Raw genomic sequence first — 12822 nt, forward strand, 5'->3', positions numbered from 1 at the left:
AGACACAGAATATACAGGCTGCAGGGCTGAACGCTGGGGGGGTCCTGAGGCTGGGAGGAGAGACACACAGAATATACAGGCTGCAGGGCTGAACGCTGGGGGGTCCTGAGGCTGGGAGGAGAGACACAGAATATACAGGCTGCAGGGCTGAACGCTGGGGGGTCCTGAGGCTGGGAGGAGAGACACAGAATATACAGGCTGCAGGGCTGAACGCTGGGGGGTCCTGAGGCTGGGAGGAGAGACACAGAATATACAGGCTGCAGGGCTGAACGCTGGGGGGTCCTGAGGCTGGGAGGAGAGACACAGAATATACAGGCTGCAGGGCTGAACGCTGGAGGGTCCTGAGGCTGGGAGGAGAGACACAGAATATACAGGCTGCAGGGCTGAACGCTGGAGGGTCCTGAGGCTGGGAGGAGAGACACAGAATATACAGGCTGCAGGGCTGAACGCTGGGGGGTCCTGAGGCTGGGAGGAGAGACACACAGAATATACAGGCTGCAGGGCTGAACGCTGGAGGGTCCTGAGGCTGGGAGGAGAGACACAGAATATACAGGCTGCAGGGCTGAACGCTGGGGGGTCCTGAGGCTGGGAGGAGAGACACACAGAATATACAGGCTGCAGGGCTGAACGCTGGGGGGTCCTGAGGCTGGGAGGAGAGACACAGAATATACAGGCTGCAGGGCTGAACGCTGGGGGGTCCTGAGGCTGGGAGGAGAGAGACACAGAATATACAGGCTGCAGGGCTGAACGCTGGGGGGTCCTGAGGCTGGGAGGAGAGACACAGAATATACAGGCTGCAGGGCTGAACGCTGGGGGGTCCTGAGGCTGGGAGGAGAGAGACACAGAATATACAGGCTGCAGGGCTGAACGCTGGGGGGTCCTGAGGCTGGGAGGAGAGACACACAGAATATACAGGCTGCAGGGCTGAACGCTGGGGGGTCCTGAGGCTGGGAGGAGAGACACAGAATATACAGGCTGCAGGGCTGAACGCTGGGGGGTCCTGAAGCTGGGAGGAGAGACACAGAATATACAGGCTGCAGGGCTGAACGCTGGGGGGTCCTGAGGCTGGGAGGAGAGACACAGAATATACAGGCTGCAGGGCTGAACGCTGGAGGGTCCTGAGGCTGGGAGGAGAGACACAGAATATACAGGCTGCAGGGCTGAACGCTGGGGGGTCCTGAGGCTGGGAGGAGAGACACAGAATATACAGGCTGCAGGGCTGAACGCTGGGGGGTCCTGAGGCTGGGAGGAGAGACACAGAATATACAGGCTGCAGGGCTGAACGCTGGGGGGTCCTGAGGCTGGGAGGAGAGACACAGAATATACAGGCTGCAGGGCTGAACGCTGGGGGGGTCCTGAGGCTGGGAGGAGAGACACAGAATATACAGGCTGCAGGGCTGAACGCTGGGGGGTCCTGAGGCTGGGAGGAGAGACACAGAATATACAGGCTGCAGGGCTGAACGCTGGGGGGTCCTGAGGCTGGGAGGAGAGAGACAGAATATACAGGCTGCAGGGCTGAACGCTGGAGGGTCCTGAGGCTGGGAGGAGAGACACAGAATATACAGGCTGCAGGGCTGAACGCTGGGGGGTCCTGAGGCTGGGAGGAGAGACACACAGAATATACAGGCTGCAGGGCTGAACGCTGGAGGGTCCTGAGGCTGGGAGGAGAGACACAGAATATACAGGCTGCAGGGCTGAACGCTGGGGGGTCCTGAGGCTGGGAGGAGAAACACACAGAATATACAGGCTGCAGGGCTGAACGCTGGAGGGTCCTGAGGCTGGGAGGAGAGACACAGAATATACAGGCTGCAGGGCTGAACGCTGGGGGGTCCTTCGGCTGGGAGGAGAGACACACAGAATATACAGGCTGCAGGGCTGAACGCTGGAGGGTCCTGAGGCTGGGAGGAGAGACACAGAATATACAGGCTGCAGGGCTGAACGCTGGAGGGTCCTGAGGCTGGGAGGAGAGACACAGAATATACAGGCTGCAGGGCTGAACGCTGGAGGGTCCTGAGGCTGGGAGGAGAGACACAGAATATACAGGCTGCAGGGCTGAACGCTGGGGGGTCCTGAGGCTGGGAGGAGAGACACAGAATATACAGGCTGCAGGGCTGAACGCTGGGGGGTCCTGAGGCTGGGAGGAGAGACACAGAATATACAGGCTGCAGGGCTGAACGCTGGGGGGTCCTGAGGCTGGGAGGAGAGACACACAGAATATACAGGCTGCAGGGCTGAACGCTGGAGGGTCCTGAGGCTGGGAGGAGAGACACACAATATACAGATAAAATGACTATTCTATGACAGTTTGTGTCAGGGCCACATTGGTGGAGGGGGGAACATTGAGGGGGGGGCCACATTGGGCGTCTTACCTTCTGGTCGATAGAGTTGTGGTTGCGTGTGAAAGGGTAGAAGGCTCCTAGCTGAGTCCAGCGGACACACAGCTCCTCCTCAGTCTGCTCACTGAAGCCACAGATATCAGCCCCCACCAGGGGAACACCCAGGAGGTTAAAGGTTAACATACCTGGAGGGGGAGGGAGAGAGAGAAGGCACAGATATCAGCCCCCACCAGGGGAACACCCAGGAGGTTAAAGGTTAACATACCTGGAGGAGGAGGGAGAGAGATGAGACATGATTAGATACCAGCCTAGTTCCATGTGATCTCTAGAGAGAGATGAGACATGATTAGATACCAGCCTAGTTCCATGTGACCTCTAGAGAGAGATGAGACATGATTAGATACCAGCCTAGTTCCATGTGACCTCTAGAGAGAGATGAGACATGATTAGATACCAGCCTAGTTCCATGTGACCTCTAGAGAGAGATGAGACATGATTAGATACCAGCCTAGTTCCATGTGACAGAGGGAGAGATGAGACATGATTAGATACCAGCCTAGTTCCATGTGACCTCTAGAGAGAGATGAGACATGATTAGATACCAGCCTAGTTCCATGTGACCTCTAGAGAGAGATGAGACATGATTAGATACCAGCCTAGTTCCATGTGACCTCTAGAGAGAGATGAGACATGATTAGATACCAGCCTAGTTCCATGTGACCTCTAGAGAGAGATGAGACATGATTAGATACCAGCCTAGTTCCATGTGATCTCTAGAGAGAGATGAGACATAATTAGATACCAGCCTAGAAAGAACAGAACCTAATAGCCTCATCATTAGCTCTTTTGACAATACCATCTATAAAAAGAAATTTTTCTACAGTCCTAAAGAAATGAAAACTTGTATCCATTTTTACAACGTTACTGTCAGTTTAGTTCTAGTTTGGTTGAGTAGAAAACCATCAGAATGTCCTAGTTCCATGTGACCATGTCTCATCTCCCTGCTATCTGTACATAGATTTTATTTTACATGAAATGTTTATTTTCTTTTGTGTTATTGACTGTGCGTTTGTTTACTCCATGTGTAACTCTGTTGTTGTTTGTTCACACTGCTTTGCTTTATCTTGGCCAGGTCACAGTTGTAAATGAGAACTTGTTCTCAACTGGCCACCTGGTTAAAGAATGGAGAATGGTCCTGCACTACTCAGAAAACATATTTACAACTTTTACCAAGTAGAAACATCAAATACTGTAAAACCGTCCAAAACAACACAAATCCTGATAGGATATTTTGGACATATCGCCCAGCCCTAGTGTGTGTGTGTGTGTGTGAGTGTGAGTGAGTGTCTGTGTGAGTCTACCTGCTATCGAGGTGTACATGTCCTTCCAGTGACTCCTGTTGTCTCCTAGCCAGTGTCCAGAGTATTGGCCTTGACTGGGGAAGGTGGAGCGAGAGATCACAAACGCTCTCTTCCCTAACATACGCTTCAGGGCACTGGGGAGGAGGGAGAGAGGGAGGGAGAGAGAGAGGGAGAGAGAGAGGGAGAGAGAGAGGGAGAGAGAGAGAGAGAGAGAGAGAGAGAGAGAGAGAGAGAGAGAGAGAGAGAGAGAGAGAGGAGAGAGAGAGAAGAGAGAGAGAGAGAGAGAGAGAGAGGGAGGGAGGGAGGGAGGGAGAGGTGGAAAGAGAAGAGAAAACATATGTATTGGGAGAGTGAGGGAGGGAGGGAGGGGGAAAGAGTGAGGGAGAGAGTGAGGGAGGGAGTGAGGGAGAGAGTGAGGGAGGGAGAGAGTGAGGGAGAGAGTGAGGGAGAGAGAGAGAGAGAGGGAGAGAGAGAGAGAGGAGAGAGTGAGTGAGTGAGTGAGTGAGGGAGGGAGGGAGGGAGGAAAGAGTGAGGGAAGGAGGGAGTGAGGGAGGGGGAAAGAGTAAGGGAGAGAGTGAGGGAGAGAGTGAGGGAATGAGGAAAGAGAAAACTCAAATGTATCCTAGTTAGGTGGTGTATTGGTCACGTCTGACTGTATCCTAGTTAGGTGGTGTATTGGTCACGTCTGACTGTATCCTAGTTAGGTGGTGTATTGGTCACGTCTGACTGTATCCTAGTTAGGTGGTGGCTATAGTGTGTTGGTCACGTCTTTAAAAGTGAGAGTGAGTCAGTGACAGAGTGTGTATGTGTCGTACTGACCGTGCCTAGTTAGGTGGTTGTAACAGAGTGTGTATGTGTCGTACTGACCGTGCCTAGTTTGGTGGTTGTAACAGAGTGTGTATGTGTCGTACTGACCGTGCCTAGTTAGGTGGTGTAACAGAGTGTGTATGTGTCGTACTGACCGTGCCTAGTTAGGTGGTTGTAACAGAGTGTGTATGTGTCGTACTGACCGTGCCTAGTTAGGTGGTGTAACAGAGTGTGTATGTGTCGTACTGACCGTGCCTAGTTAGGTGGTGTAACAGAGTGTGTATGTGTCGTACTGACCGTGCCTAGTTAGGTGGTGTAACAGAGTGTGTATGTGTCGTACTGACTGTATCCTAGTTAGGTGGTGTAACAGAGTGTGTATGTGTCGTACTGACCGTGCCTAGTTAGGTGGTGTAACAGAGTGTGTATGTGTCGTACTGACCGTGCCGAGGCCTTAGCTTCTAGAAGTCCATACAGGCTGTGCATGTTGTAGTGAGACGAGGTCTTCTGGACAGCAGAGGCACACAGAGTCTTAGCCCTCAACAACCCCCCTAATATACCTAGAGGGAGAGAGAGGAGGGAGAGAGAGAGAGGTGAGAGAAATGAGAGAGGTGAGAGAGAGAGAAATGAGAGAGGAGAGAGAGAAGTGAGAGAGAAATGAGAGAAGTGAGAGAGAAATGAGAGAAGTGAGAGAGAAATGAGAGAGGTGAGAGAGAAGTGTGAGAGAAATTAGAGAGGAGGAGAGAACGAGAGGTGAGAGAGGTGAGAGAACGAGAGGTGAGAGAGGTGAGAGAACGAGAGGTGAGAGAGAGAAGTGAGAGAGAGGTGAGAGAACAAGAGGTGAGAGAGAGAGAAGTGAGAGAGAGAGAGAAGTGAGAGAGAAATGAGAGAGAGGTGAGAGAACGAGAGGTGAGAGAACGAGAGGTGAGAGGGCAGAGAATGAGAGCAAGATGAGAGAGGTGTGTGTGTGTCTCACCAGGTGTGTACGGAGGGTTCTCCAGCTCGGTGTCAGGACAACCAACGGTCGACCCGTCCACGAAGCTAGATGGCTCGTTCATGTCCTAGGCAGGAAGTGAGAGGGGTCAGAGGGCAAAGCCGTTCACAATATCTGACTCCAGATTGAAACAGGAAAACACACACACAAGGTTAGATGACAGCACACACACACACGGTTAGATGACAGCACACACACACGGTTAGATGACAGCACACACACACACACACACAAGGTTAGATGACAGCACACACACAAAGGTTAGATGACAGCACACACACACACAAGGTTAGATGACAGCACACACACAAGGTTAGATGACAACACAAGGTTAGATGACAGCACACACACACACACACAAGGTTAGATGACAGCAAACACACACACAAGGTTACATGACAGCACACACACACACACACACACACACACACACGATTAGATGACAGCACACACACACACAAGGGTAGATGACAGCACACACACACGCACACAAGGTTAGATGACAGCACATACACAAAGTTAGATGACAGCACACACACAAGGTTAGATGACAGCACACACACACACGTGGTTAGATGACAGCACACACACACACACACACAAGGTTAGATGACAGCACACACACACGCGGTTAGATGACAACACACACACACACACACACACAAGGTTAGATGACAGCACACACACACACACACACACGATTAGATGACAGCACACACACATACAAGGTTAGATGACAGCACACACACACACACACACGATTAGATGGCAGCACACACACATACACGGTTAGATGACAGCACACACACACACAAGGTTAGATGACAGCACACACACAAAGTTAGATGACAGCACACACACACACGCGGTTAGATGACAGCACACACACACACACACAGGGTTAGATGACAGCACACACACACACACACAAGGTTAGATGACAGCACACACACACACACACAAGGTTAGATGACAGCACACACACACACAAGGTTAGATGACAGCACACACACACACAAGGTTAGATGACAGCACACACACACACACAAGGTTAGATGACAGCACACACACAAAGTTAGATGACAGCACACACACACACGCGGTTAGATGACAGCACACACACACACACACAGGGTTAGATGACAGCACACACACACGCGGTTAGATGACAACACACACACACACAAGGTTAGATGACAGCACACACACACACACACACACAAGGTTAGATGACAGCACACACACACACAAGGTTAGATGACAGCACACACACACACACACACAAGGTTAGATGACAGCACACACACACACACAAGGTTAGATGACAGCACACACACACACACAAGGTTAGATGACAGCACACACACACACACAAGGTTAGATGACAGCACACACACACACACACACAAGGTTAGATGACAGCACACACACACACACAAGGTTAGATGACAGCACACACACACACACAAGGTTAGATGACAGCACACACAAACACACAAGGTTAGATGACAACACAAGGTTAGATGACAGCACACACACAAGGTTAGATGACAACACAAGGTTAGATGACAGCACACACACACACAAGGTTAGATGTCAGCACAAGGTTAGATGACAGCACACACACACACAAGGTTAGATGACAACACAAGGTTAGATGACAGCACACACACAAGGTTAGATGACAACACAAGGTTAGATGACAGCACACACACACAAGGTTAGATGTCAGCACACACACACACACATACACACAAGGTTAGATGACAGCACACACACACAAGGTTAGATGACAGCACACACACACACAATGTTAGATGACAGCACACACACACACACACGGTTAGATGACAGCACACACACGGTTAGATGACAGCACACACACACACAAGGTTAGATGACAGCACACACACACACACACAAAGGTTAGATGACAGCACACACACACACACACACACACACACACACAAGGTTAGATGACAGCACACACACAAGGTTAGATGACAACACAAGGTTAGATGACAGCACACACACAAGGTTAGATGACAACACAAGGTTAGATGACAGCACACACACACACAAGGTTAGATGTCAGCACACACACACACACATACACACGGTTAGATAAAAGCACACACACACACACAAGATTAGATGACAGCACACACACACACACACACAAGGTTAGATGACAGCACACACACACACACAAGGTTAGATGACAGCACACACACACACACAAGGTTAGATGACAGCACACACACACACACAAGGTTAGATGACAGCACACACACACAAGGTTAGATGACAGCACACACACACACAAGGTTAGATGACAGCACACACACACAAGGTTAGATGACAGCACACACACACACACACACAAGGTTAGATGACAGCACACACACACACACACACACACAAGGTTAGATGTCAGCACAAACACACACACACACACGGTTAGATAAAAGCACACACACACACACACACACACACACACACACAAGGTTAGATGACAGCACACACACACACAAGGTTAGATGACAGCACACACACACAAGGTTAGATGACAGCACACACACACACAAGGTTAGATGACAGCACACACACAAGGTTAGATGACAGCACACACACAAGGTTAGATGACAGCACACACACACACACACACACACACACACACACACGTTAGATGACAGCACACACACACACAAGGTTAGATGAACATCACACACACAAGGTTAGATGACAGCACATACACAAAGTTAGATGACAGCACACACAAAGTTAGATGACAGCACACACACAAAGTTAGATGACAGCACACACACACACAAGGTTAAATGACAGCACACATACGAGGTTAGATGACAGCACACACACACACACACACACAGGGTTAGATGACAGCACACACAAGGTTAGATGACAGCACACACACACACACACACACAAGGTTAGATGACAGCACACACACACACGGTTAGATGACAGCACACACACACAAGGTTAGATGACAGCACACACACAAGTTAGATGACAGCACACACACACACAAGGTTAGATGACAGCACACACACAAGGTTAGATGACAGCACACACACACACACACACACACACACACACACAAGGTTAGATGACAGCACACACACACACACACACACACAAGGTTAGATGACAGCACACACACAAGGTTAGATGACAGCACACACACACACACACACACACACACGGTTAGATGTCAGCACACACACACACTCTTACGTACGATCCAGAGTCCGTCGAAGGGAACTTTGTCGTGGAACCTCTTGAGATTGTCGTACCACCACTCATGGGTCACATCGTCAGAGAAATCAGGAACGCTGTCAGACCTGGCCACACCTGAGAGGGGTGAACATCATAGGAGAGGAGAGGTGAACAACATAGGAGAGGAGAGAGAGAGAAGTGAACAACATAGGAGAGGAGAGAGAGAGAGAGGTGAACAACATAGGAGAGGAGAGAGAGAGAGGTGAACAACACAGGAGAGAGAGAGAGAGAGAGAGGTGAACAACATAGGAGAGAGAGAGAGAGAGAGAGGTGAACAACATAGGAGAGGAGAGAGAGAGAGAGAGAGAGGTGAACAACATAGGAGAGGAGAGAGAGAGAGAGAGGTGAACAACATAGGAGAGGAGAGAGAGAGAGGTGAACAACACAGGAGAGAGAGAGAGAGAGAGAGGTGAACAACATAGGAGAGAGAGAGAGAGAGAGAGAGGTGAACAACATAGGAGAGGAGAGAGAGAGAGAGAGAGGTGAACAACATAGGAGAGGAGAGAGAGAGAGAGAGGTGAACAACATAGGAGAGGAGAGAGAGAGAGAGAGGTGAACAACATAGGAGAGGAGAGAGAGAGAGAGAGGTGAACAACATAGGAGAGGAGAGAGAGAGAGAGAGAGGTGAACAACATAGGAGAGGGGAGAGAGAGAGAGGTGAACAACATAGGAGAGGAGAGAGAGAGAGGTGAACAACATAGGAGAGGAGAGAGAGAGAGAGGTGAACAACATAGGAGAGAGAGAGAGAGGTGAACAACATAGGAGAGGAGAGAGAGAGAGAGAGGGCAAGGAAAAGAGGTAGTTGACTTTACTGGTCAACAGAAATGTGCCTTCTGCTTATCCCACAGAAACAAACACACATGTTAAAGAGGCTGGAGCAGAGGGGGGCGCAGTAAACCTTTTAGAGGTTAATGGTCTTGCTCAAGGGCACAACGGCAGGCAGGATACAGCATGTAGCCATCAGCCCACTTCCTCCAGCTGCTGGTCCATCTCTCTCTAACCTCTAGGAGACCTCCAGCTGCTGGTCCATCTCTCTCTAACCTCTAGGAGACCTCCAGCTGCTGGTCCATCTCTCTCTAACCTCTAGGAGACCTCCAGCTGCTGGTCCATCTCTCTCTAAGCTCTAGGAGACCTCCTGCTGCTGGTCCATCTCTCTCTAACCTCTAGGAGACCTCCAGCTGCTGGTCCATCTCTCTCTAACCTCTAGGAGTCATCCAGCTGCTGGTCCATCTCTCTCTAACCTCTAGGAGACCTCCAGCTGCTGGTCCATCTCTCTCTAACCTCTAGGAGACCTCCAGCTGCTGGTCCATCTCTCTCTAACCTCTAGGAGACCTCCAGCTGCTGGTCCATCTCTCTCTAACCTCTAGGAGACCTCCAGCTGCTGGTCCATCTCTCTCTAACCTCTAGGAGACCTCCCAGCTGCTGGTCCGTCTCTCTCTAACCTCTAGGAGATCTCCAGCTGCTGGTCCATCTCTTTCTAACCTCTAGGAGACCTCCAGCTGCTGGTCCATCTCTCTCTAAACTCTCTGTCTCCCTACCTTCCTGGTGAGTGTGCTTCCATCTGTGTGTGTGTCTCCCTACCTTCCCGATGAGTGTGCTTCCATCTGTGTGGTTGATGAAGACTCCTCTCCTCAGACCTTCGTCATACGGCAGTACCCTCCTTCTGGCTGGACACTGCTGATACCTGGGTCCTGTAGAGAGAGGAGAGGGTTAGTACCCCTAGAGGGGGGAGGAGAGGGTTAGTACCCCTAGAGGGGGGAGGAGAGGGTTAGTACCCCTAGAGGGGGGAGGAGAGGGTTAGTACCCCTAGAGGGGGGAGGAGAGGGTTAATACCCCTAGAGGGGGGAGGAGAGGGTTAACACCCCTAGAGGGGGGAGGGAGGAGGAGAGCGTTAGTACCCCTAGAGGGGGGAGGAGAGGGTTAGTACCCCTAGAGGGGGGAGGAGAGGGTTAGTACCCCTAGAGGGGGGAGGAGAGGGTTAATACCCCTAGAGGGGGGAGGAGAGGGTTAACACCCCTAGAGGGGGGAGGGAGGAGGAGAGCGTTAACACCCCTAGAGGGGGGAGGGAGGGAGGAGAGCGTTAATACCCCTAGAGGGGGGAGGAGAGGGTTAATACCCCTACAGGGGGGAGGAGAGGGTTAATACCCCTAGAGGGGGGAGGAGAGGGTTAATACCCTAGAGGGGGGAGGAGAGGGTTAATACCCCTAGAGGGGGGAGGAGAGGGTTAATACCCTAGAGGGGGGAGGGGAGGGTTAATACCCCTAGAGGGGGGAAGTAGAGGTTAATACCCCTAGAGGGGGGAGGAGAGGGTTATACCCCTAGAGGGGGAGGAGAGGGTTAATACCCCTAGAGGGGGGAGGAGAGGGTTAATACCCTAGAGGGGGGAGGAGAGGGTTAATACCCCTAGAGGGGGGAGGAGAGGGTTAATACCCCTAGAGGGGGGAGGATTAATACCCCTAGAGGGGGGAGGAGAGGGTTAATACCCTAGAGGGGGGAGGGGAGGGTTAACACCCCTAGAGGGGGGAGGGTTAATACCCCTAGAGGGGGGAGGAGAGGGTTAATACCCCTAGAGGGGGGAGGAGAGGGTTAATACCCCTAGAGGGGGAGGGTTAATACCCCTAGAGGGGGAGGAGAGGGTTAATACCCCTAGAGGGGGAGGAGAGGGTTAATACCCGAGAGGGGGGAGGGTTAATACCCCGAGAGGGGGGAGGAGAGGGTTAATACCCCTAGAGGGGGAGGAGAGGGTTAATACCCCTAGAGGGGGAGGAGAGGGTTAATACCCCTAGAGGGAGGAGGAGAGGGTTAATACCCCGAGAGGGAGAGAGGAGAGGGTTAATACCCCTAGAGGGGGGAGGAGAGGGTTAACACCCCTAGAGGGAGAGGAGAGGGTTAATACCCCTAGAGGGAGAGAGGAGAGGGTTAATAACCCTAGAGGGAGAGAGGAGAGGGTTAGTACCCCGAGAGGGGAGAGGAGAGGGTTAGTACCCCTAGAGGGGGAGGAGAGGGTTAACACCCCTAGAGGGGGAGGAGAGGGTTAACACCCCTAGAGGGGGGAGGAGAGGGTTAATACCCCTAGAGGGGGGAGGAGAGGGTTAATACCCCTAGAGGGGGGAGGAGAGGGTTAACACCCCTAGAGGGGGGAGGAGAGGGTTAATACCCCTAGAGGGGGGAGGAGAGGGTTAATACCCCTAGAGGGGGGAGGAGAGGGTTAACACCCCTAGAGGGGGAGGAGAGGGTTAATACCCCTAGAGGGGGGGGGAGAGGGTTACCAGCATTAATAACGTACCAGCATCATGACGTAGCGCTGTCCGTGGCTGTGCAGGTCTTTCACCATGCCAGGCAGGGTCGAAAAGGCCGTGGGGTCAAAGGTGAAGTCTAGAGAACGGTCCATGTAGTCTATATCATTCCACTGTACATCCTGGAACACACACACACACGCAGTTATTCCACTGCACATCCTGGAACACACACAGTTATTCCACTGCACATCCTGGAACACACACACACTGTTAATCCACTGCACATCCTGGAACACACACAGTTATTCCACTGCACATCCTGGAACACACACAGTTATTCCACTGCACATCCTGGAACACACACAGTTATTCCACTGCACAGCCTGGAACACACACACACACACAACTGTTATTCCACTGCACATCCTGGAACACCACACACACTGTTAATCCACTGCACATCCTGGAACACACACAGTTATTCCACTGCACAGCCTGGAACACACACTGTTATTCCACTGCACAGCCTGGAACACACACACACAGTTATTCTACTGCACAGCCTGGAACACACACACACTGTTATTCCACTGCACATCCTGGAACACACACACTGTTATTCCACTGCACAGCCTGGAACACACACACACACTGTTATTCCACTGCACAGCCTGGAACACACACACACTGTTATTCCACTGCACAGCCTGGAACACACACACACTGTTATTCCACTGCACAGCCTGGAACACACACACACTGTTATTCCACTGCACAGCCTGGAA

General features: G+C 51.6%; 1 pseudogene; it reads right to left on the minus strand.

The window, feature by feature from the left end:
- Positions 1–12822, minus strand: part of LOC109880424 (lysosomal alpha-glucosidase-like) — a 43652-nt pseudogene that overhangs the window by 18608 nt on the left and 12222 nt on the right.

This window comes from Oncorhynchus kisutch, unplaced genomic scaffold (genome assembly GCF_002021735.2).
Source record: "Oncorhynchus kisutch isolate 150728-3 unplaced genomic scaffold, Okis_V2 scaffold4007, whole genome shotgun sequence".
Classification (NCBI taxonomy): Eukaryota; Metazoa; Chordata; class Actinopteri; order Salmoniformes; family Salmonidae; genus Oncorhynchus; species Oncorhynchus kisutch.